This window comes from Nycticebus coucang, chromosome 1, assembly GCF_027406575.1.
Source record: "Nycticebus coucang isolate mNycCou1 chromosome 1, mNycCou1.pri, whole genome shotgun sequence".
NCBI classification, from domain to species: domain Eukaryota; kingdom Metazoa; phylum Chordata; class Mammalia; order Primates; family Lorisidae; genus Nycticebus; species Nycticebus coucang.
The window spans coordinates 23676339-23704061 of NC_069780.1; the positions used below are offsets into that span (position 1 = coordinate 23676339).

At 36.9% G+C, this 27723-nt stretch overlaps 1 protein-coding gene across 2 annotated transcripts in view; it reads left to right on the forward strand.

Moving 5' to 3' along the window:
- The window catches only part of BMPR1B (bone morphogenetic protein receptor type 1B), a 393880-nt gene that overhangs the window by 168139 nt on the left and 198018 nt on the right, over positions 1-27723 (forward strand). The window lies entirely within an intron of this gene.

Here is a 27723-nt window from a genome sequence, read left to right on the forward strand (position 1 = left end):
ACCAATGCTGGCACGTTGAGTATGCGGAATCCATTGCATTTGGCAATTAATTGGACATGGACATAACTGCAAAGTTTTCAGGCTGAGTATCTCTAGAATGTTGGTTATTTTTTGTTAACAGAAATTGGGAAGTCAGAGGAAGGAGCTGTTGATAGAGAAAATGTAGGAATTTGGTAAAATAGACTTTAAATGTACCCCCCCATTGCTCTAGTAGGCAAAAGTCTCATCTGACATATAAATGTGTGTGTGTTTTAAGTATTAGTACCTTCAAATCTTGCTAGTGGGTATGTAAAGTTCTTTTATACATTTCATAGAGATAGGGTTGTATGTAGAAATCTGTATTATTGCGCGTGAAGGCAAACCAGTTACAATTTAATCTTGATAAACTAAAAATAGTTTAAAGAGTTGAGATCTCATTCTAATTTCTGACTGATTCTTTTGAGATAACGTTGGCTGGGTCCACCTCCTGGGTTGTCATTGCAAATGAAATGAACGTTCTGAGTGTTTTCTCTAGATGTCCTATAGTAAGATAAGAGAAATATTTTGTTTGGCTAAATGCTAATAGGAGTGGGCAGACAACGAGCACTGATGGCTTTTTGCCTGAGATGTTTAAATGTGTTTAGGAAGACGTCTAAAATCAGCTCCTTTTGCTCTCTGGTCTTGGTTTTTATCAGATATTTTCCCTGTTGTTATATTTTTAACCACTCTTGTGTGCCAGTGTTCTCTACACGTGGTAATACCCAATTCTTTAACTCTTATAAGCTCCTAGCTATACCTCACTGAAATGCTTAATGGGTGATATAAAGGGAGGTGAACATGATCATAATAAATATATCCTGTTCTGCAGTAAAATCAAATGAACAATGAATTGGGATAACTTTAATAAGTCATTTATGTCATACAGTATCTGTGGTGTAATCTATTTTGATGTTTTATTTGTATTTTAAAAGTTTTACTTTTAAGACATATTTTCCAAATGTTTTAGATAGGAAAAATATTGATTATACTAGTCCCATAAGATTCATTTAAAACAGTGGTTCTCAACCTTCTAATGCCACGATCCTTTAATACAGTTCCTCATGTTGTGGTGACCCCAGCCATCAAATTATTTTCGTTGCTACTTCATAACTGTAATTTTGCTACTGTCATGAATTGTAATTAAATACCTGATATGCAGGATGTATTTAGGCGACCCCTGTGAAAGAGTGATTCGACCTACAAAGGTGTCGCGACCCGCAGGTCGAGAACTGCTGATTTAAAAGAATGAATAAAATGATTTGTGACACAGCTCTGTAGCTAGTTTTCATAACATATACAGTTAAAACCAAGCGAAGCCAATGCTTCCTAACAATTCCAGCTTCCTTAGATTGTGGGACATGAAACTTGGCTAAAATAATGGTTTAAGAGATTCCTCAATGCTTTAATCCAGTAACCATCCCCGAGAACTTCTTTTACTTTCCATTGAGGTTTCAGTTGTAGTTAGAGCCATTTGTTGTTAAGCATTTGTTTGGTATGGCTTTGGAGGTGTGGCAGGTGACCTGCAGTGGAGAAAGTAAGATAGAGTCAGTTGGGACATTCCATAAGTGCCAGGAGGCATGCTAGAACCACGTTCTCTATGTTTTCACATTGTCCTATTTGTCCTCATAATTTTTGTATCACTTCTATTATCTAATCTCCTAAAACTTTTTGCGAAGGTCACGGATTTCTTCTTTATTTGCAAAATCTAAATGCTTCCTCCACCTCCTTTTCTGTATCTCAGGATCTCTTGACGCTCAAGAGTTCCCTCTCCCCACTGGTCTCTGCACTCTCCCACTTCCACCACCGGTGTTGTGCTTTGTTTTCTGTGCAGGTTTCTCCGTTTCCTCTGCCTCCCTGTCTGCACTTTCAGGAGCCCCGTGTGGGGCTTCCTTCTCTGGGCCCCCTCATTCCGTCCACTTTCACGACAACATTCCCCAGAAGTGGATGCTGACGGCTCTTGTATCTTGTGTCACAGAACAGGTCCTTCTCTCCTGCAGCAGATCCTCGTGTCTTGTAATTTCTGTGGGTCTCCATTCAGCGAGTGAACAGATGCTTCAGACTCAACACATTCCACGCTCATCTTCCCTTCTCCCTGGAGCTGGACCTCCTTCTGCTCTGGGTTCCTTTATTAGTAACTTCACCACTGTTCTCCCTGTTGCCAGAAACAGAAGCTTAGGAGTTGTCCAGGATTGCTGGACTGGTTCTGTCTTCCTCAGTTCCGTTTTTGAGTTCTGTCTGTTCTGTCTCCTGAATTCTTCTCAAGGAAGTCTACTATTCTCTGTTCTACACCGAGGCTCTCTGGGACTCTGTCATTTCTCACCCGGATCACTGTAACTGTGTCTTCACTGGTCTCTCTGCAAGCAGTTCTAGTTCTAGTTCATGTTTTCAATGAGTGACATTTCTAAAACTCATTACTGAATGGTTAGATTTTTCACTCAGAATAAGTGAAATAATAAGATTTTTCATTTATTCTGAGTGAAAAATCTTCAGATTAACACGCGAGACTCGTGGACGTGCGGTACTGCTTGAATCTTGGTTGTGTGTTTCATCACACACTCTCATTGCTCTGGCTGGTCTTCAGGATCTTGCTGAAGCTTCCCCTGCAGCGCGGACCTGCTCTGTTCCTGGTGGTTTGGGTGAGATTCCTGTCACCGCTTTGTCTCCCGGGGCACGTTGTGTTGAACTCAAAGACACCACGTTGCAATGATTTGTTTTCTTTCTTCACCATACTTTAGTATTCATGGATAGGGGCTGTGCCACTTTTTCCATCTATACTAATCCCTTGTAAGTAGTGAGCATAGAGCTAATTGCTATACAGTAGGAATGTGAATGAATTCGTGAGTAACCAGACTAAGACCAATAAAACCTACATCCTGCTCTCAAGGAACTATTGCTTATGGAGAAGTTTCACCCATACAGATAATTTTTAAAAAACCATCAAAAGACAGTTACAGTATAGTGTGGTATGAGGTATCAAAACTCATGTTTCAAGTAGGAACTGACTGAATGCTGATATTTCAAGGGAACGTCTCTTGACTTTATGTCATAGAAAAACATAGAAATTTTCATGGTGTGCAGCCATGCTTCTTTAAAATGAGGCCTATATATTGTGACCCTTAAAATACTCAGAGTACTTCTTATTGAGTCTTTGAAACTTTACCTGGTCTTCACTCCATTTTGTCAGTTTTATGAGGACTTAAAGGAAAAAAAAAAAAAGAGGCAGACTGTATTAAGTTTCTGGACATCTGTTTGGCTATTTAAGAGGCACGAGGACCATTGCTGATTTTTCTTTTCCTTCCTGTAACTACGAAAGCAATTTCTCTTGTCTGGTAGGGTTTTGCATGATTCTGTCCTCTCACTTTATGCTTTGTAACTAATTCACTTAGAGCTAATTATAAAAAATACAGTTTTTCACTCTTTAAAACTATTGAGAGGGAGGCATATGTATTCTTTTTTTTTTTTTTTTTTAATTTCCGGTTAATGCGAGGGTACAAACAACCAAGTCACAATATTTGCATTTGTTAGGTAGAGGCCCTGTTGCCCTTTTGTCCCGTGCTCAAAGGCATATACGTTTTTAAGAACTTGGACCTATTACTTTTATGAACCTCCATACTTTAAAATGTTGAACAAAATACTGTAGAAAAAAAATTCACGACTGCTTCCGACTCTCAAAGTTACACATGTTACACATATCATAGGCTTTGCCATTGCTTGAATAGTCAACACTGTGAATATTCATTTTGTGATTGCCAAGGCAGGATCTGATTAATTGGCTTTCAAACTGTGTCCCTCAGATGCCGGAGGTGGTGGGTTCAAACCCAGCCTCGGCCAAAAAAAAAAAATAAATAAAACCGTGTCCCAGCCCCGGCCAAACAAACAAACCAACCAAAAAAAAAAAAAAAAAAACAAAAAAACAAAACAAAAACAAACAAAAAAAAACCTGTGTCCCTCAGGACACTAAATTTCAGGGGTATCTGAGGAACTTTGTGAGGAGACTGAGGAGTGGGTGGGCAGTTCTCAGTGAAGCTCTGCAATTTTTTCTTAGATCTTTGACTCTTCAATCAGATTAGCCACTTTGTTATCCATTGGAGTTTTTCTTTTGTTTTGTTTTTCTTCTTTTTAATGTCATTTCGGGAGGGAGGAACCATTGGTATACTTGATGCACGTATTTACAGAAACCCACGAAAATAGAAATTCTACATAGTATTTCTTTCACTGGTGACTGTTTTCGTGTGTTACCTACAGGGATATGCTCAAGACAGTGGAGGAAGGCTGTATGTTGAAAGGTGCTGGACAAGCCGAATGAATGTCCTTTCTCCTCTGTTTTTCATTGAAGACTTTCATTCACCATGTGGTGTTTCTGTTGTCTGGTCAATGAAACCTGTGAACCGGGGCTTGACTAGGTTTAGGGGGAGACTGAGGTAGAAATTTGGGGGTTGGTGAGAAGCAGAGTCTAATGCTGCATAACAGCAGGGGGAGGGCTGATGATCTTAGCAGTGTCAGGGTGTTCACCTGACCATATGTAGGACTTTCATGCCAGGAAGCCAAAGAATCAGGTCAGAGTTTTATAAATTTTGGCCAAAGGCTGTCCCACACGGAAAGTACATATTTAAAGGGGCTGACCATTGCCCTTTCTCTTTTTCTTTTGGTCCTTACCTTCTCTCACCGGCCCCAAATACGGTTATCCTGGCACAAAATTCAAGTCAGTCACTACCATAGCAACCACACAAATAGAGCACCCAGGAATGCCATTTGTTTTGATTTCATGCAAATGATAGAAGGAAAACTACATGTGGGGTTATTTATAGGTGACGTAGATGACAAGACAGAAAAGTGTCTCTAACAGATAGGCTACCATGGACTTTCCCCAACAAATAATTTGGATCTTAAGAAGGAGATGTAAGTATTCTTTTTAATCTAGGGAGTAACTGCATCATTTGAAACATTTTCTAAAAAGCTGGCAGTGTTGATTCAAAATGCTATTTTAAAAAAACTTTCAAAATGACATTTTTTGGAGAAACTATAACTGTCAATTTGAAGGATGGGATTCTCTTCAGCAGAGCTTGTAAAAATATCCATTGCCATATGTGGAACAGGTTTAGGGAAGTTTGTCATAAATAAATGAGCTTGTCAAATACATACACATACATACCCCTTTTTTGGCCTCAGAGGAAAAATTCCAGAGCCACAGGTAAAGAAATATTGGCATTTTTACAACACATCTCACAGATGAGTAGACTGTATGTTAATATATGTGTTAATAAGAAACAGTCATTTAAGAACAGGGATTAATTATACCTGAAAATATTAGAGGTTATAAAGAGTGCTGGCTCTGGTTAGGGCTGATGATGATACAAGGACTATCATCTTCAGTAATGATAACCTCTCTTGGCTTAAACTCTTCGAGTAGCTATAATAGCTTCATTTCTGATTATGAAAGCAGTGTATGTTCATAGTAAGAGTTACTATGTTCATAGTAAGAGTTGCATTTCATTCTGCTACCCAAAGATAACCAGTGGGAATACTTGGGTGAGCCTTTCTTTTTTCTTTATTTCTATGAGTGTTCATAGTCTATGTAAAAGATGCATAAAAGGCATTTTCTATAATATGCGTATATTAAAATTGGAATCAAGGTGTGCACATAGTTGTAAACTGCATTTTATTCCATTCATTTAGCAATTCTTCATTTTATGCCTGCCATAATATAGGGATTTTACATTCTATTAAATGTTCCTTGAAAGCATAGGACCTAAGGATTACATAATGTTCCATTATATTGTAAGTTATTTTACTATTCCCTTGTTGTTGAACAGTTCCATTGTTTTGGGTTTTTTTCTATATAAATAATATTAAATCAGTATCTTTTGAGCCTTCTAATTATTTTCTATTTGAATATTTCTGATAATTTCCTGAAGAAAAATTCTAAGGAAGGTAATTACATTTTAATAATCCACAATTTTAATGGTACTGAGTTTGGAGGAAATGAGAAAGTTTGAGATTTTATAGAGCCCAAACAATAGGATATTCATGGAGAAAATGTAAAACATAGTTTACTGGAATTGCCTTTTCAATAATCCAGTATCCTGGGTGATTGTAAATGGCAGAGAGAGTTTACCATCCTTTAGCGAAGGTACCTCAGGGTTCTAACAGTGCTGTTGCCCAATATGTAACAGATATTTGTTATGACAGATAGTGTCATTGTAAACTGAGTTATTCTTTCTCCCATTATTTATTTCTCATTACTGTTCTCAAAGATACCTGAGACAGTCTCAACACTCAATTCTTATGTGTAAAGCAGCCTTTAGAGCTTAATCCTTTGCACACTTGTGGGTCAGTGATGCTGTAAAAACGTTTCACTGTACCATGACCTCACTGGATAAAAGAAAAGGAAACCTTTCAGAGAAAAGAAAACTCCCACACAGGTTAAAGATACTCTATTGTGTTGTATGATCGTCAACAAACTTTGCCTTTATTGAATTTTGAACTGTGTATGGTGTGTGATTCCATTAGATACACCCGGCTGTAACTAATTGCTGTAAAGTCAGAGATAATGGACAGTCTCTCTCTGGCTCTTTCTTTCTGTGCGTCTGCGTGAGTGTGCCTGTGTACATGTGTGTCTGTTTTTGAAAATTTGAGATTTGGTTCACTTCAGTCACTTGTAGCATCCACACATATTTAGCCAAGTGTTTAATCTTCCCATGAAATACTTCAGAGATTCGTCATAGGAGATCATTGGTTTCTCTTTAGTGCTAAGTTATAGCAAATTATCATCTTTTTTAGGTTGATTTTGTTGAGTGTTAAATGTTATTTAAATTTCCCTTAGATATGAAGCCATTTATTTTTCTCCTAATCACTTAAAACAGCAAGACTAATCAACTGGAGTTTTTCTTCTTTTTATGTATATTCCAATGGACCCCTGACTCACATGCGTGTTTCTGCCTTTAGGTCAGTGGGAACTTTTCCCAGCCGTGTTTTCTTTTTCCCTTCATTCCTAATTTCTCTCAGGAACAAATGGCAGCACAGTTAAGCGTTAGAAACTTGTTGCTGGAGGTGCTAACCTAAACATCAGTGCCAGGATACGACTGAGACTTAATAGACTAATTAATTAGTCTACTGCACCCCTGACCTGGGAATTACATACAATGGGCTATACTTACAGAATTGGGACTAGGATTCAAAGCAGAGAAAATGCAACGTTTGTGTTCTTTATATATCAGCATGCAATTAATACTGTTTTCTTGTAAATTGTAGAAAATAGGTTTTAAAAGTGGAGCTTTCTTCTGTAAGGTTTTTGAGAGTATGATACTCTTAAGATTGTATGTGCCCTTTTTTTTTGTTTTCTTACCTTACATTTTATGGTAATACTGAAACAAAACCCTTATACTATTTGGTCCAAATATGAATCTGCTGCTGACCTCCAGAGGAGCCCAATTATATGAAATAACTACAGTTTCTATATTATCTGTTCTAATAGAGTATGTTTTCATAACAGCCACAGTCACTTTTAAAAATATGACATTTTTGAAAACTACTTGTAATTTGAATTCCTGACTGTGGAATTCATACTTCTTTCAGCAGTAAGATTAATTTTGTTTCCTCTTATATTCCTTTTCTTCCCTCTCCCTTTTAGAGACAGTTTAAATATGCTTCAAGGGCACTTAACATTTGACTGCGGCTGAATTCATGATACTGGATGGAAACTAAATTGAATCAATCTATTCATATTAGCTGCCAATTTCTAGGATATGTGTCTCTCTGGGTCTTTTGAACTCATAGAGGTACCAGATAAACTCTTCCCTGTTAGGATTTCATTTAGAGCATAGTTTTAACATTTTGGTAGTTTGTGGATTTGGAAGCGTTCATTAGACCACCAAGTGTGTATCGAGTGCACTCTGGGCACTCTGCGAGGCACTGCTGCTGAAGTGGTGGACAAGACTGATACTTTCCAGCTCAGCTGGGGCTTGCATTTCAGTAATGGAAGTCACACACACAGTGGGTAGAATAATAATATAACTCAAGACAGGTTGACTGTTTGCAGAAGATGAAACAGAGTAAAAGAGAGCGAGAGAGATGCTATATTGGCCAAAATATGTAGGGCCTGGCTGTAATCCTGGGACTGAGCACTAAATGGTGAGACGGTAGCCTCTGGGTAGATGTTTATACCATTCGGTCATTGGCAGTCACTTTATCTAAAGCAACTGGCAAGATTTTACATACGTACTCACAACAGCTGGGACATAGATGCTCAGAGAATGTTAGTTAACAGGGTAAGAAAAATAAATAAATAAATATGGGTGTATGATTTAAAGGGGCTTTACCTTTCTAAAGTTTATGTTGCCTCTAGTAGTCAAATGAAAGGTTTAGATTTTGTATGCATTTTTTTTTTTGTGACAATGTAATGTGATCCTCACATTAATTTTTTTCCCTACCGTTATTTATTATTTTTTATTTTATAGATTTCAAAGTGGTCAAGAGAGTGGATATACCTGAAGTAGATGTGCCTTGTCTAAGTAAAGTAGGAAAAGAGGGCTTTTGTTAAAGTTTTTGGTGTGGTCAGTATCAGCAGTGTATTTATCGGGCTGGCATTCTGAAGCAAGTCCAGTTTGTCATGATTGTCCTCCCCATGGAAATTAAATCCCTGATGTTAAGGGAAAAATTATAAAAGTGTTTTTGTGTGTCAAGTTGTACAGAGGCAATTTTCCATATGTCTAACCAGCTGACATAAAAGTTTAGTGAAGGTATAAAAGCAGTAATTTGAATTCTAGTGCAGATACAAGAAGGAAACAAATCAAATGAAATAGAGGCCAAACAGAGTGGGTGGCTGTAGACGAGCCTGCCTTGTACCCACTTGCAAAAGAAAGCCTAATGAATAAATATGTTTGTAGCCTTTTTACTTTGACAGTTTTTTAGGAGGAGGGTGGAGTTGGGGATGAAGAGATGGAATTCTCTTATCTCTGAACACTGAATGTTTGAAAGACATTCCAAGATCAGTACATAGATTAAGCGTTTCCAGTTTGGGCTCTAAAATATTAATCACAACCTGTTTCTTCTTGTTTATATGTTGAGAACTACTATTTTTTATTTTTTTAAGATAAGTGTCTTACTCTGTTGCCCAGGCTAGTCTGTGGCCTCAGCCTACCTCACAGCACCCTCAATCTCCTGGGCTCAAGGAATCCCCCTGCTTCAAGCCTCCCAAGTGGCTGGGCCTATAGGGATCCACCACAACATTTGGCTGACCTTTTTCTATTTTTAGTAGAGATGGGGTCTTGCTCTTGCTCAGGCTGGTCTCAAACTCCTGAGCTCAGGCAGTCCTGCCATCTCAGGACCTTTCCTCAGCTCTCTTTCCTGATTCAGTTTATTTTCATTCACATTTAACACTGTAAATGATCATGATTACATTCCTTGCATCCCTTAGCTTAGATCCTTATCATTTCTCAGACTCTAAAATAGTTTAACATCTGTCTGTTTTTCCCTCTTTTCCAACTGCCCACCATTTCATTGGCAGCATGGATAGCTGATCCCGTCACTCTCCCTATGGTGCCAGCGTGCATAGGATTGGAGGGATGTGTCCCATGGCCTGTAGGACCCTCCAATTTCAAGTCCTTGCCTGTCATCTGGCCTTGCCACTTGTCACTTTGTATACTAACACTTATAGCCTTTTTTATACTCCCTGAGTATGTCTGCCTGTCGATTCATTCAAGGTTAAGTTTCTTTGCACTTGCTGTTCCCTCTTTCCTCAATGCCATTCTTGCTTCCTCTCTTATTTACTTGACACATTTTTATCTGCGTAATTCCTTCACTAAAGGAAATATATTTTTCTCTCTGATATCTTCCTCTCTCTCCTCCCATATGTCTTGGATAATCTCCATTTTCTTTCTTTTTTTTTTTTTGTGGTTTTTGGCCGGGGCTGGGTTTGAACCCGCTACCTCCGGCATATGGGACCAGCGCCCTACTCCTTGAGCCACAGGCGCTGCCCTGATAATCTCCATTTTCATTCTCAATACACACCTTGAAATGTTTGTTTACATGACTGTCTCACAGTGCTCCATAAACCCTTGATGCATAGACCCTGCCTCCCATTTTTTGCTTAATCCTCAGCCTTCAGCACACTAACTGGTATGGACTTGATCATCATGTGTTGAGTGAATAAAACAATATTTGCTCTCTGTGTTTAGCACAATGCTATTTATAGTCAAAGAAAAACTATAAGAATATGATTAGTTCCTGTTCTCAATAAGGTTTACTGTACAAGACTTAAATACATTCAACTATTAGGGACTACAAGACATAGCATAGTATATAAATGAATTATTTGTATTTAAAAGTTTATGTATGTCTGTATTCATATACACATAAATATGCATACATATATACCGTGGGTACAGAAGGGCAGGTATCAAGTTTAAGTTATTAGAGGGGCTTCATAAACCAGGTAAGGGTTTAGATGGGGCAAGGAGGAAGCTGAGATTGGAAGTAGCCCTGGGGTCTAAGGTATGAGCAGAATTGCCCTGTGGGGTTTGTGAGTCCCCCTGTGCATGTTTTGACCATCTTATTTTCAAAAAATTTTTAGACATTTCATACAGGTTTAATGTAAAAGTAATTGTTGATCATTTTTAACGTGTAACGTGCCAAAAATTGGGGAGAGTAGAACCTTGAAGGAAAGTAGAGATGGGTACTGGGTGTGTGCTGGAAAATGATTAACCCATGTTCAGTGAAGCCTAAAGCAAGTAATTATGTTCTAAGTGTATGCTAAGTCAGAAGTGGAATAATTGACAGAAGAATCTGCTGACAGTAAAGGAAGGCCTCTCGGGGTTCTAAACAGTAGTTGTGAACACTGTTCATTGAGATCAAAGATGCTCTGGCTAGAACACAGCCCCATAGAGAAAATGAAGAGAAAACAGCCAGATATAAAAACACACAAACCATAGACCATGTTCACTGGGTTTCAGGAGAACAGAGAGAAGGGGTTTAAACGGAATGGAGTATGGCTGGATGATGGGAAGCGGGACCATCTTCCTGGGGAGTTAAAAGAAGAACCAGCGTGAGTGCACAGAAGGTTCACAAACTGAGCGAGTAATTCAGTTGGTCCACACAGCTGGAATCTGTAGCCACAATATGCAGCAATAAATTTCTAACTTGCATGTTAATTTTTCAAGTGCTGATTCAGTTTGGGATATGTGAAGAAGAAAGAAAATTTAGGGAACCCCCAGTCCTGCTGTTTCCCTGGGGTCCTGAGGTCTTCTCTGCATTTTTTCTAGTCTTCCCATGTGTGTTTGTATGTGACGTCCAGGGGTTTTAGTTGTACAAGCAGGAGAAATAGGAAGAAGTGTTTGTGCACCATTTGACCCAGAATCACTTTGCTAATTGTTTGTTTTTTTATTTGAGACAAGGTCTTTGTCAGCATCAGCCCAGCTCACAGCAATCTCAAATTCCTGGGTTCAAATGATACCCCTGCCTCAGCTTCCCGAGTAGCTGGCACTGTAGGCACCTGCCACAGGGCTTGGCTATTGCCATTTGGTCCTTTGATTTTGTTGGAGCACGTGGAATGGATAACTTTTCAGAGGTAGGGAAAGAGAGGCCTCAGGATGCTTTGTATTCTGAGGCACAACAGAAAATAACTTAATAGCTTACCTTTGCCAAATCTTTTTAAAGAACACATTATAATTTGCACAATACCTATTCCTACAATTCTGTATGGAAGGGAAACGAGGGCAAAAAGACATCTGTGAACTTTGTCTAATTCCCAGATACTCTGAACTCTGAATCACTGTGTCCCTTCTACCATTTGACAAAAGGTGTTTTGAAGGCTCTCACGTGCTGAGTGGGAGTCACTGACTTTCAGCAGAGGAGGAAGGAAACTGATAACGGAAGCAGATTTTTAAATTGATATATTCTTAAGGAAATTGCATATGTGATTAAAAACAATCTACGACTACTAATTTAATTTTCCCCCACATGTCTTCTCTGTTTCAGAATTAATTTTACAGCTTCCAGAATTAAGGAATAGCCCAGAATTATGAGTTTAGAACACAGGCAGGTACTAAGCTCTTCAGTGTAAATTTAATAGTTCTTGACAGTATGGTGGTCTGTGATGTTATTAATTCACCATGAAGACTTAAGGACTGTAACTTGAAAGTAGGCTTGAGGGTCCGTTGTATTTGCATATTTGGAAAGTTCACTAGTCTAATGTCATCAAGTAATTTGGTCAAGTTTATAAAATTCAACAACTTTGTTAAAGTCAGGTCCAAAGCAAAGTGATAATGGAATAACTTTGGCTGACTTGCTGTCGATTTCTTATTTTCTCTTAAATTCTTTATCAAAACGATCAGGTAGAAGTGCTGTGTTGCTAACACAACTTAGAAATATGTACCCCAAACCTTATTTGTTATTTCATAGTTTTTAGGAATACTGATTATATTTTCTGTTTTTCATGATTTGTTTATAACCTTCTCCAGGTATCAGCTAGGAAGATGTCTTCTTTTTTTTTTCTTCTGGTTTGACACATTAATCCACCTTTGGCACAACTGAAGGAAGTCAATGCTCGTGAAATTATCTGGCGAACTCTAACAGTGTTTTAGTCACTGTGGTCGGTGCTTTCTCTTGAGTTGTTTGTTTTGACTCAGATGCAGTCACAAGTTGATCTGATATGACTCTCCCCACTTTTGTTTTTGTCTAGGAGCTGGGCCAGCAACACTAATGCATCTGGGCATTATTATTATGTTGTAAAAAACCGAACATTTGTGAAATAAAAGAATTGTTAGAATACAGTTAGATGTTATGTCTAGTTAATTATTTTTTCATCTGACTTCTTTTTTGGGGCAGTTTTTGGCCAGGGCTGGGTTTGAACCCACCACCTCCGATATATGGGGCCTGCACCGTACTGTTTTGAGCCACAGGTGCTGCCCCTTTCATCCGACTTCTTATAAAATGAAAGTTTTTTCAGTGTTGCCTATAGGGTTTTCACTATGTCACAGTCCTTGGGGATAAAAAATTCTGCAGTCTTGTCAGAGTTTAAAGTTCTTAAAATTTTTTTTGGTGTGTGGACATGTAAGGAGGTAGTGTTTACTGAATTGTACGGTATGCACAGGCTGTACTCATTTGAGGCTGTTGCTTTGCCAATAATTAAAACTTAGATTATTACTCATTTCAATATTCCTGTATCCCATCATCAGCTATGTACGAAAGCCACCTTCACTGCACTGGATTTATTCTGCTCCTTTAAGCTGAGTGAATGCACACGTATTACCAAGCTCTGTTCCTTCTCCCTCTGTTGGTCTCCAGAGTTCATGCCTGAAGTTCACACTCACTTTCACAGTCCTTCCTCAGGCTTTCATGCTTAAATGACTCAGTTTTGGCATAGACTGTTAACTGGTTTTATTGCTTTTGGTTTTTCCAACCAACTCTAGAAAAATTGCTCTGAATTTTGAGGTAGTTGTAATAGGTACATTATAAGGATGTAGTTGATGCTTATTGATAAGTTAGAAATGAGTTATCAGAGGTAGAAATCAGATACTTCATCTGGATGTTGGGAATTTTGATGATGAAGCCATATTTTATTTTTCCTGTTTGAAAAATCCTATGAAATGAAACTAGTTTCTTTCTCCACGTATTGTCTATGTTTTACTTGTAAAACCCTCCTCTTGGCTTTCCTGTAGGTCATAAAAGAAAAAGAGTGCTAGATATTTTCTTTGAGCAAGTTAACATGTAGAAATAATGGACAATGTAAAGTTAAAAATTCATATTTTCTTCACAGGATTTTCATTTTTGTTTGTGAAACATATTTAGACATTTAAAAAGATAAAAATTATGATCAAAAGTTAGGTGGTGTGGGTGAATAAATAAAAGAAAGAAAATTAGCATTTTTGTAGGTTTTTTTTTTAACATAAATGAGATTTTTGAATCAGTAATGATTCTTTTTTCTGGCTTTATTTTCAGTGGGTTGGTCTGTGGTTTTAAGAAGAAAAATAGAGCACTTATCTAATGTAAGTCTAATTTGTTGGCTTTTCTTCGTGCAGCTAAGGTTCTGTGAATATTCCCTTGCTACTGTTGTTTTGTGTCTCAAACATCACTCATCCATTTCCAACAGGTGTTCTGCCAGCTGTGCTCAAACATTTCAAATGGTTTGGGATCTGTTTGCACACTTACCTTGTCTTGTGGCTATTTACTGTGAAAGGAGTTCTCTGGTTACACAGTTCGTTGGCATAGGCAAAAGACCAGAAGACAGAGAGTCTGATTTGAGGTTTACCTGCATGTCGTAAGGAAGGAAGAAGTGGGAAGATGAAGATTGTTTTGTATACTATATAGCACTGGTCCTGATAAATGGATTTTTCCTTTGATCTTGTATATTTTGGCACGCATATATATGTTCATGGCAGAATGGAGTCAGAATAATTTTAAATGGAGTCAGAATAATTTTAAATGGAGTCAGAATAATTTTATTTTCCCAGCTGTGTGAAGATGCAACGAAAGTTTGAATTATCAAATTTTAGAGCTATGTGGTGTATTAAAATGGAAAAAAGATCTCTTACACGTTACTTCTTTGATGAATAAGTAAACAACATGTCATGTCTCTTTTATCTGTAGAATTGTCTGGTTAGTGATCATAAATTACCAATTGGGAACATGTAGGAAATTTTACAAACCTATCAGACTTTTGTCAAGATACTAAAACAAACTTTAGAACTTCTGGATCTTTATATCTTTCATGCTATTGAGATTAAACTATTCTGTGTTTGCTTATTAATCAACCAAATAAACAAGTATCAATAGGCAGTAGATTAAACGAAGTAGTTTCCCATGCTGATATGGTTTGCCTTCGGGTATAAATAATCATGTTTGAAACACTTTATTTTCTAACTATAGTTGTATGTATGTAACATATACCATTTAAATGTCATCTTATAGCTGATATTAAATCTAACCATTGCTATTAATTCATGGCGTGCCACTGTTGGACTGAATTCTAGCCTCATAGTACAACTACAAATACAAACAGGTGTTAACGTTGCCTCAGACTAGTAGACATAAGATAGAGGATTTTCATACAGATAAATGAGGTCTTATCTGCAACATTGCAGGTGTGTTTGCAGTTTGTGCTTGGAACAAAACTCACTAGGAGCTAGGGAACTACCTAACACCTTCTCCATGTGTATGTGATGCTGTATTGTAGAAGTGCTGTTCCTGGCAGGTTCCTAAGGCACTATAATATCCACACTCACAAGTCTTCCACTATTAAATGTTGACCTTTCCCTTTAAACAGAAAAGTAAAACAACCAGACCTCTTCCATCTAAGACTCTCCCAGTATGTGCAGGCTAGTATGGTGGTGAAAAGAGCTGGCCCTGGAGTGAGGAGGCTTGGATGTGGAGTTTTCTTTTTCACTCACTATTTGTCTGACACTGAGTAAGCTACTTAGCATATCTGTTCCTCTGTGTCTTCAGCTCTAAAGGAGGATAGTAAGACTATCTACTACACAGGTTTGTTCAAAGGTTAAATTAATTTGGCTGTACACTGTGGTCAGGACAGTGCCCTGCACCAAGCAAGAAAGGCTTACTATCATGCCAGGCCTGGTGACTGATTTGAGAAATACTACTGCAGAAGAGTGGGACTTTATATAGTTTCTCAGGTTCTTAGTTTCAAAGTTAAGGACATAGAATTCTGTAAACAGTTTTCTCAAGATTAAACAACTAATTACTGACAGATTCAGGCCTTTTGCCATGCCCTGAATCTGTTCTGTTTTTATCTCAAGAGCATTCTAGTAATTTTAGTGGTTAAAATTTATATACTATTTTATTTTCATGATGTTTCTTTTCTTTAATTTGTAATTTAGGATAGTTAAAAATGCTGCAAATGAATATACACGTTGAGTATCCCTAACCTGATAATCCTAAATACAAAATGCTCTAAAATCTGAAACTTTTTGAGTGCCAACATGATGCCACAAGTGGAAAATTGCACACGTTAAATACTTAAACGTTGTTTCATGCACAAAATTGTTAAAAATATTTACAGAATTACCTTCAGGCTATGTGTAAAAGCTGTGTATGGAACAAATGATTCTCTTGTTTAGACTTTATTATGATTAAACTTTTTTTAATTTTATTTTTTAGACATACCTTATTAAAAAAATTGCAAATATTCTAAAATCTGAAAAAAATCCAAAATCTGAAACACTTCTGGTCCCAAGTCTTTTGGATGAGGGATGCACAACCAGTAGTGGAAAATATTTGCTATCTGTGTATTTCAAGTCATGTAAAAAATTCTCATTTGGAAATGGTTTGAATGTTTTATTAAATACTAAACCATTTGGGCTACTAAAATGAGGAAACCAGATTCCTCCTCTGCATCTGCTTCTGATCCAGGACGAAACCACTCCACAGTCTGTGCCATAATGAGTAGTGACAGTTTTTAAATATATAAGCGTGAAATCTTAAAATTAATAGTGCATCATTGCTTTGCACTTCTTTAAAGACTATGATTCATCTCATCATGTTTATTATGTAGGTACACTGCGCATGATAACTAAAGAGACATTAGCTTTTATAGTCTTCCGTCAAGGATCAAATGATTTATATGTAATTTTTTCAAAGGTCTGTGGTTCATAGTAGAGTATCAGACTATGAGATGATGACGATTGTTATTTTGGGGTAGTTTCAGTGGTAAGCGAGGCTTACTTAAAGTAGAATTAGGCTGGGCATGGTGGCTTATGCCTATAATCCTAGCACTTTGAGAGGCCAAGGAGGGAGGATTGCTTGAGGCCTAGGAGTTCCCAGGTGGGTGATAGTGAGACACTCCCATCTCTACCAAAAAAAAAAAAAAAAAAAAAGATCAGATGGGCCCCTGTAGTCCCTACGTACTGGGAAGCTGAGGCAGGAGGAGTATTTAAGTCCATGGGTTTGAGATTGCAGAGAGCTATGGTGACACCACTGCACTTTACTTGGAGCAACAGAAAAGGACCCTGTCTCTAAATAAATAAATACATACATAAATACAGAACTATAGAGAGGACCTGATTACCTGGCCCCAGTGATTTTTTTAAATGAACTTATTGCCTTATTGTAATGCTGTCATAATGTTTATGGTGCAACCTGTATACCTGCGGTGACTGGAGAGATTGAATGGCCTGACTGTCTGGGACACGTAATAGATCCCAGCCTTTTTCCGTGACATCATTGTTATAATAACTTCTTTGAGAATATGAACAGCAGCTGTGCACTTTTGTGAGTTTTACATTATGAACTTCAACAACCCAACCTTTTCAGTTCTGTACAAGTGATAGGGCAGCTAGATTCTTAACAAATGAAGCCAAACTCTGAACTGTGAAACTGTTAACAGATCTAGTAATGACATGGGCCCCACGTATGGAGCATTTCATAACACAACGGGGGGAAAACAGGGGCGGCAGCCGTTTAGCACATTGGCTAAAAGGTTTTTCTTTACCTCTTGTTCAGTATAACTTCACAAAATGAATACAGAATTGCAGTCTACATTAGTAGATGCAGTATACCTTAACTTGAATTTTATCTTGAGACTTTGACCAAATTTTTCAGCATAGTGTTCCCTCTTTTATCCTTTAAACAGAAAAACAAGAATTACTGGTCCTTGAAGATAAAAAATAAAAATGTTTATTCTTACCATAAAGGAAATAATTTGATATATGATAACAGGAAAAAAATCTCTTAGTTCAATATCCCTGTTATTATTTAGGTTTAGGAAAAGAGATTTATCTACTTCTAATCTGCAAAACAGTAGAGCAAAAATAAAGTATTTTAACATAGAATTTATTAACTGTTATAGGGATACCTCAAAAATTTTTTCCATAGTATGTTTATCTTATCATTTGTTTCTTGAATAATAATTAATATTGTGTCTTGCAGCATAAACCAGATGCCTTCGTCTGTCTGTTTTCTCTAGTGAAAAAAATAGCTAAGTAATGTCTTTGAAGTAATGGCTTTTCCTGGGATATTTCAAATTCTGCAAAGTATTTTAAACAAAAAGATCAATATTCCTGAGAGGGGAAAATTTGCAGAAAAATACCTTCTATAATTCCCTATTTAATTATAAATCTAAACTCTTGGAATAGCAGTGATCGCACACATATTCATGTGAAATCCTTGTTCAATGTCGTGAGTACTGTTGTGGACATTTATGGTGGATATTTGAGTTAGTTTTCTCTTGCGAATCTTTTGATAGTCAACTCTACTTTTTTAGATTGTTGTTGTCTCTACTTTTTTTTTTCAATGGGGGATTTGTTGCTTCTCGTTTGGCAACATTCAAGAATATGAAATGCTTTTTTTTCTTTCTTAGAATTCCATTGAAAACGAAAGGAAAACTGTGGCTTTAAAAAAATATCAACTCTTGAGGGGCAGCGCCTGTGGCTCAAAGGAGTGGGGTGCTGGCCCCATGTACCGAAGGTGGTGGATTCAGGCCTAGCCCTGGCCAAAAACTGCAGAAGGAAAAAAATATATATATATGTGTGTGTGTGTGTGTATCAATTCTTGAACTTGTTAAGGAATGGTATCTCTAAACTTCTATCAATTTTGTCATTGTTCTCATGCATCACTTAATTTAAAGTGAGGCACTTGTCAGAGGAAACAATTGCTCTGGGGAAATGGCTTGTAATATAACTTACAGAAGGCACTGGACCAATTTTGAAATAAGCTATATATAGAATTGATTTTTTCTATGGCAAGAATTGAACCCATGGTACCTGTTGTTAAGAATAGCCTAACATTATAATTGCATTTTTATAATGTTTAGTTTCAAACACTGGTTCTGTTCATCGAAAAAAGCCAATGTTAGGCACATATTCTGTTCCATTTCAAATACTGTATTTTGGGATAAAACTTACAGGTTTATGCCATGCTGGTGAAAATGGCAGATTCAAGGGAAAGACCTAACTTTAATAGAAAGGACGTGAGATCATGATCTCTGTGTTTTTATGATTAAATTTATATTAATTACTATCACTTAAAAGTGAGAGATTTAATGGTATGTATTTTAAGTCAGGAAAGAAATTCCAAACACAGACACTTAGTGAACTTTTTAAGAAGTGATTTTTTTTTTTTTTTTTTTGAGATCTCTTTAAGTGTTGCCTTTTCTCCACATCCACGCCATCATCTCTGGTCTTGGGATTTTGTGATAGGGGCTAATCTTACTGGAGTTAGATGATATCTCAAAGTAGTTTTGATTTGCATTTCTCTGATGATTAAGGATGATGAGCATTTTTTCATATGTCTGTAGGCCATGCACCTGACCTGCCATTCGATCCTACAATTCCTCTACTAGGTATATACCCAGAAAACCAAAAATCACATTATAACAAAGATATTTGTACAGAATGTTTATTGCAGCCCAATTCATAATTGCTAAGTCATGGAAAAAGCCCAAGTGCCCATCGCTCCATGAATGGATTAATAAATTGTGGTATATGTACACCATGGAATATTATGCAGCCTTAAAGAAAGGTGGAGACTTTACCTCTTTCATGTTTACATGGATGGAGCTGGAACATATTCTTCTTAGTAAAGTATCTCAAGAATGGAGTAAAAAGTATCCAATGTACTCAGCCCTACTATGAAACTAATTTATAGCTTACATATGAAAGCTATAACCCAGTTATAAGAATATGGGGAAAAGGGAAAGGGCGGGGGAGGATGGGCGGAGGGAGGGTAATTGGTGGGACCACACCTATGGTGCATCTTACAAGGGTACATGTGAAACTTACTAAATGTGGAATATAAATGTCTTCACACAATAACTAAGAAAATGCAAGGCAGGCTATGTTAAGCAGTGTGTTGAAAATAATGTCAATGGTCTATAAAACCAGTGTATGATGCCCCATGATTGCATTAATGTACACAGCTATGATTTAATAATAAACAAATTTAAAAAATAAAAAAAAGAAGTGATATTTTTAGTCATGAAAATTTCGGGTGTAATTATTAAATTGGCTTCATCATTTATGTGTACTTACCTTGTAGTGAAGGTAGCTAGAAAGGAGATAAAGTGAAGGATTGAGTTGTGCGAGATTGGTTAGGAATATTGACCTGGAATAGCCCATCTTGAAAAATAGTCACAATTCTTCCCAGACGCCTGCTTCTCTGATTGCTACCCAGACTGCTTACCATCACCGCTGCCACCCCAGGCTACTTATCCTCACTACTGTCACCACAAGCTGCAATTTCTTGACTGCCATTCTTGTTAAGCACTTTGCATATGCTAATTGATTAAATTCTCATAATCCTGTGAGATAAACATTTTACATACAGGAACAAGTAACATTCCAGAGACACCCACAAGACCAGGTAGAGATGAGATGTTCCCCCAGGGCACCTGACTCCAAACCCGGGCTCTTAGTCTCCTCCTAGTCATGGCCTATTTCCTGGTCAAGTTCTCACATTTCTCTAACTTTAGTTTTGTGTTTACATTTCTAACTCTTCTGAAGTGCCTTTGTCCATGCCAGATGATAAACACCACCAGAATCACTCAGTTTGACCTAGAATTTTCTAGTTTCTTTGAGAAACATGAAATGAGGAATATACAAGAAAAGCTATGGTCGTGCTGGAGAGAAAGAGCCTGGTGCCACTCACAATTTCTCGGGGCTGCGATCAGAAATTCTTAGTTTTCCAAACCAAATATGTCCAAGTCAAGTATAAAATTAATGTTTCTACCTGAACCCAATGGAATAAGTAAGACTTTTGAGATGTCTAATCTTCCTTTTTAGGTAAATGCTAAAACAAAAAAGGAAAAAGGAAGGAACATAAAGGTGAAGTATTGAGGAGCTCAGGTGTTTTTTTTTTTTTTTTTAAATTCACATAATCTGAGATCTGAGGTCCTTTTCTGACTGTACAACCTTGTGCAACTTCTGTAAGTCTCTGAGTTTAAATTCCATCATTTGTAAATTGGAGATTGTTATTCTGGAATCCAGGCTGCATAACAACCTCCTGAGTGTTTTCTCCTTTTTCTTTCAGGGTTTAAACTACAGATGTTTAGGTTTCAGCCTATATTTGCTCAATCACAGTCTCTGCCTGGGCTTGTGTAGAGATGTAGAGATGGGGCAGGAGGCGGGGGCTCTGTGAAGCATCCCTTGCTAAGGAACGTGGGTGCCACTTTCTAGCTAGTGAACAGTGAAAGTTGTTAAGCAGTTTATTAGTGTCTGCTGACAGCTGTGATTGAGAGCAGGCAAAAGTCTAGGCCATCAAATGGGCAATTTCACATATCTTCATTTTCTGAGATGTATGAATTAAACAATTTGTCGATAAATGTATTCTGAAAAAGAATAGAAGGTGAAGCTAGTTAAGAGACTAGCCTTTCCATCCAAGGATGGATTTACATTTCTAATTTAGCCAGGAATAAAAAGTTGTTCATTCGTTTAATTCGTTCAGCAGTGTTAATTATGTGTCTACCAGGTGCTAGCCACAAATATCTTACTTCCTTAGAGAAAATAATTTAATCTTATTGAGCTGCTATCTGTATGTGGAATAATTGAGGTAGGTTATTTTGAATCTGGTGAAGAAAGGATCTACCTTAGGACCTTTTCATGGACAGAAAAGAAAGACGTGTTAATTATCTCTCCTACTCATTTAATATATTCCTCTTAATTATTGGCATTTAAAGTCAACTTTAATTTTTTCAAAAAATCAAAACTAAGTTTTAAAATAAAAATATTTGGTTTTAGTATGAAGTATAGAAGAATGAGCCACAGACTACTTAGTATCACTTTTGCAGTGTTTTTTTTTTTTTTTTTTTTCCGTTCCTGATACTTGCTGTGTGTATTTGGAACAGGCTATATTTCTTTTCCAGAAGTCTTAAGAGGAGCAAACAATCTCATTCAGACTTGGATTTTAATGTTGCCATTACATTCCTTTCTTCGTTGCTATTAAAATTTTAGTTGGGATTCCCTTTATGGAACATATTTTTACAATAAGGTAGCGGCAGCTGAAGCTCATTCAGCTTTTACTAGCAGGTGACGGAGACAGGACACTTGCCACAGGCTTTTGGTTTTCATAATGTCCCAGACTCACAAGGGTAAACACACTTCATTCATATTTATGGAATTCCTACTGGATGGACTAACACTCAGAGGTTAGGAAACAGAGTGGTTCAGAAGGAAGAAAGGCAGTTTTGAATATAGAATCCTGTCTCCAAGAGGCTTACAGATTGGTGTACCTTCACCAAGCTTCTCATGTAAATTTCTTAATTAGGACCCAGTTTTCTCATCTGTAGATGGATGGGTGAATTCCTATTTGATGGAGGATCAAATGACCTCAGAAATAAGTATCTGACTTAACATTGAGCCTTTTCCTCAAAGAAAATGTTGTTTCCCAACCTAGATTTATGAGAGTGTGAAGGAGCATGTCATATACATGTTTCACAAAGTCAGTGAGAACTTCTGTACATTATATATTCCCACTCGAGTTTTTCCTAGTAATCTGAGGGGAATTTAGTTCAAGTGTATGTTTAATAAAGACAGTGGATTATATTTTGCTTTGTAATTCATCTTTTTCATATTTTTTCTGAATGTTATTCCAGGAATTTACAGAATTTCAAATATAAAATGCGAATACAAAAATGAAGCCACATTGTGTAAAGTAGATTTCAAGTGGGCTAGAAAACAATCCTGCCTGCTTATTCTCATGGCACCTTTATTAGTGTTCTTTGCTTTCTCATTCTAGGCTTAACATATTTGTAAGGATTTTTCTATTTCCAGAATTTGTTTCTCTTTAATTTTCTTTGTCCTTGAGAAAGGGGACCTGCCTCTCTTTACAGTTTGCCCTGTGTTATTGCCGGGTTCACCTCTTTGAAACATTTTTGTTGTCGTTTTTATTTTTTATTTTATTTTTAAATTAAATCATGAACACATTGATCATGTATACATTAATGCATTTATGGAGTATGATGTGCTGATTTCATATAGATTAGGAACTCTTACATCACACTGGTTAATATATACTTCATCTCATTTACTTAATTATTGTGTTAAGACATTTATACTCTATACTAATGGATCTGACATGTACCCTTGCATTATGCACCACAGGTGTGATCCCACCCTTCACCCTCCCTTGATCTGACCTCTCCCATCCCCATCTGTTACCCCCTCCTCCCTCCTTCATCTTGGGCCATAGTTGAGATCTATTCTTCATATGAAAGTGTGAGTGATTGTAAATTGGTTTCATAATAGTACTGAGTACATTGGATATTTTTTCTTCCCTTGAGATACTTTACTAAGTAGGATATGTTCCAACTCCATCCATGTAAACGTAAAAGAGGTAAAGTCTGTCTTTTTTAAGGCTGCATAATATTCCATGGTATACATATACCACAATTTATTAATCCATTCATGGGTTGATGGGCACTTGGGCTTCTTCCATGACTTGGCTATTATGAATTGAGCTGCAGTGAACAATCTGATGCAAATATGTTTGTTATAAAGTGATTTTTGGTCTTTGGGATATGCACCTAGTAGAGGAATTACAGGATCAATTGGCAGATCTACTTTTAGATCCCTGAGTATTCTCCATACATTTTTTCAAAAGGGACGTATTAGCTTGCACTCCCACCAGCAATGCAGAAGTGTTCCCTTTTCTCCACATCCACACCAACAAATGTAGTTTTGGAATTTTGTTATGTGAGCCACTCTTATGATACCTCAAAGTGGTTTTGATTTGCCTTTTGCATTTCTCTGATGATTAAAGATGATGAGCATTTCTTCATTTGTCTATAGGCCATGCGCCTATCTTCTTCCGAGAAGCTTCTGTTCAAGTCCCTTGCCCACAATGAAATGGGATTACTTGTTCTTTTCTTATTAGTAAGTTTGAGTTCTCTGTGGATTCTGGTATCAGACCTTTGTCAGAAGCATAACCTGTAAATATCTTTTCCCATTCTGAGGGCTGTCCGCTTGCTTTACTTACTGTGTTATTGGCTGTGCAGAAGCTTTTTAGTTTGATCAGATCCCAGTAATGTATTTTTGGTGTTGCTTCAGTTGCCCGGGGGTCCTGCTCATAGAAATGGTGTTTTGTGTGCTGCGTTTTCCAGGAACAGTTGATGGCTTTTGCTCTCACACAGCACATGAGGGTCAGAAGGGAGATGAACTAAGGGCCATCAGCCTTTCTCACAGTAAAATGAAACCCTTTGCATTTCCTCAGTATCCAACATTTTGAAATTATATTCCATTATATATTTTTAACTAGTCACGCCTTGTTAGTTTTCTTTTTTTTTATATTTAAGGACTTTTTAAGAGAGTTTTAGGTTCACATGTTAATTTTTTAATAAAACATTGTTTTTATGATAAGACCCTCCACATAAAGACATAATATAATTATTAACAATAACACAAAAGATAAAAAGGCTTTCATGTTTTGGAATGTGGGGTAGTTTATTTTAACCTTCTTTTGTAACTTAGGTCAGCACACCAGATTTTAATGGTTTCTTATTTGGTGATTAAAAACAACTGGTAAAGCTCATCTCTAGAGAGTTCTGTATTTAATTTCTAGCTGTTTGGGTGACAGTGACATACCAGAGTTTGCTTTTTAACAACTTTGATAGACTTAGCATGCTCTGTCAAAATTTATAATATAAATTGTGGATCATTGGCAAAACTCTTCAGTTGTATTTTTGGCAGCCCTTTGGTGGAAATAGACTTTGATTTTTATTATGTTGTTTAAAGGAAAAAAATAATTTAAAATAATCTATCATTTTTTTAATCTTCAAAGAGGCTGTCTCAGTTTCAGTGTGATTTTTTTGTAACCACATCTTTTTCTAATGAGCTTTAGGCTGTATTTCTTGTGACATCAAAGAAAATCACTGATTTCTAACACAAATAGAAACTATTTAAGAAATAGGAACTATTTAAGAGGTAGCTAAAGATGAACATAGCCTTTATTATGATGAAAGTTGATAAAATAGCCTTTTAAATTATGGGTTACTGTGTTGACACCCACAGCATTTGATGATTGCTTTTGGTTTATTCATTTGCCAAACTAACGGATAAGCAAGAGGGTAGGTGTTGTGAGTCCTCTACTTGGGGCTATAGTAGTCCTCAATTCATCTATCTTTCTTTCTTTTCATTCACAGATCTTGCTGTGGATTAGTGTTAACAATCCTGTATTTGAGCAAGGCTATGAAACTTGATGCCTCACCCAGGAGGCCTGCCTCCATGGCGGTATATGAGGTGTGACTATAAAGTGTGAGACTGCTTCCCACTTTATGGACACACTGTGTACGCAGAGTCTGCCTCCTGTTTGGTGTTCTTTTCCTTTTGCGACATGCATGTGGGAGAATGTGTGTAAGACTTCTTTGTGGCTCTTCCTTTTTGTCTTTTTTTTTTTTTTTTCTTATAAGACTTAGGAATGTTTAAAATGAACTCTAGAACTTGTCTCACTAAGTTTGCTATTTCATTTGCTCTTTTTCCTTCTTTTCTTTGTTACTACCCCCCTGTGGTGTGCAGTGCAAATTTAGTTGGGGAACATTTTTCTGGGACTGCCCTACCTTTCCATTGTTCCTTTAGCTCATCACAAGGGTGCATCATAGATGATCTTGTGACCATTTATTTTTTACTTAAGTCTAGGAGGTATTGTATAACTTCAGATAGTGAATATAAGATGGAAGATACATTCCAGTTTTATTATGGTGATGATAAATATTACTGATTATGAGATGTTTCTTTTTCAAAGATAAGTTAAAATATTTTTAAAATGAAGATTTTTGGATAAGTAAAATATGGTAAGTTAATTTTTTTTTTTTTTTAAGAGACAGAGTCTCAGCCTGTTTCGTGGATTAGAGTTCAAAGGCATCACTGTATCTCACTGAGACTTGAACTCCTGGCTCCAGTGATCCTCCTGCCTCAGCCTCCCAAGAAGCTGTGGTCGCAGGTGCATGCTACCACACCTGGATAATTTTTTAAAAAAGTATTTTGTAGAGATAGGGCCTGTTGTCCAGGCCAGTCTTGAACGCCTGGCCTCAAGTGATCCTCCCATCTCAGCCTCCAGATATGCTGGAATTACATGTGTGAGCCACCATCCCAGGCTACTTATGTTTGATATGAAGCAAGAGGCGTAATTTAAGTGGAACCAAGATGAATTTGTGTGTCATTTTGACCATTTCCAAAAACAACTCTTTTAAATAGGCTGTTATTAATTTTAGAACCTGACTTCTATATATGTTTTTGAAAATACATGGAATATAAGGAAAAACAAAAAGGTTTTAATTCTTATTCCATCATCCCTCAGCATTTTCCTGGAAAGGCAGTACAATTCTAGTAATAATAGTTTTCTGTTTGGATCATTCACGTATGGTCCTTACCATGTGGCGTTTAATATGATCTTTAGAGGAAAACAGACGTAGGCTGTCATATATATCTGTGAAACATTGAGAAAATTGATATATTTCCTTCTGTTTTTCTCTGATAATAAGAATACCTTCCACCCAGAGCTGCGTTGAGGAATAAATTATGACTATAAGATAGTTAACATACTATTGCCACATAATCAGACACGTGGATCACTTATTATAAGGATGTTCAGGTAGTGTCTGGTGTCAGAATGAGTAGTGTAGGTAGCATGTGTCCCTGTATTAGGAAACACAAAGTCTTGGGTCCAGGCTAGAGTGGTCAGGACACATGTGAAAACATTAGGGGTTCAACTGGGCGATGAGGATGGTAGTATGAGTTTAAGTACAGTGATTATAGGTTAGGAGTTGTAAACAGTATTTAAAATCTTGACTTTGGAATGAGCGTGGTATGGTCGAAAACCCACGAAAAAACTCACGTGGCTGAAAAAGAGCTTCCATTTGGGCAGTCTGGAGAGGTTCGGTGCCTGTAGGATAGGAGAAACCAGGAACCGTGTATTCCTAGTGATAGGGATCTCATGTTAAAGATTACTGAAGTGGGCAGTGACGTGAATTTTAGGAACATCATATACATTTTTTATTCTATAAATTTCTGTATATTTTAATGTAACAAGTTTATATTCACAAGTTACTTATGTAAATAAGTACCTTTTTCAAAGTATTCGAATTGATTTTGTTAGTAATCTAAGAGGCATTAGTAGTCTCATAAGATGCATAAAACATCCTGAGACAATGCGTTCAAGTGAATCCTCCCATGTTCCCTCTGCATCAGATTGTAAAGTGTGAGGACCCTTCTCAGACCCAGTGAGGATGGACTCATTGCAAATGTTTGGGGAGTTACTAAGCATTTCACAGACTCCTAAAAGTTGGACATTGCTTTGGGTTATTAAAATATTTCTTACTTCTCACATTTCTTTTAAATATTTTTACCATTATTACTGTCTGAGCCACATTGGCTATCTTTATAAGGACAGCATTCTTTCTTGAAATGTAATATAAAATTTCATTACAAAACAGTACTTGGGTTCCATTTCATAAAGTTAATTTACTTCACAGAGCTTTGGAAATTCTTGGGCCAGTGAAGTTTTTGATCTTTGATTAAAATGTCAGGTAATAAAAATATTATTTGAGTCGAGATCTATCTGAAATAAAATATAGAGTAGAGAGTATGACTTTAGTTGCAACTTGGGAAAGTTTTCTGCATTATTTATTATTTTTGAAATCCCCTTAAAAGTAAAAAATTAAAAGGTCAATAAAGCTAATTAAAAATTTGTTTTCAAAGATTTAAACATTAATTGGCTGCATGTTTTTACTGTCAAAAGTAAAAGCGTAGAAGCTTTTGAAATATCATTGAAATT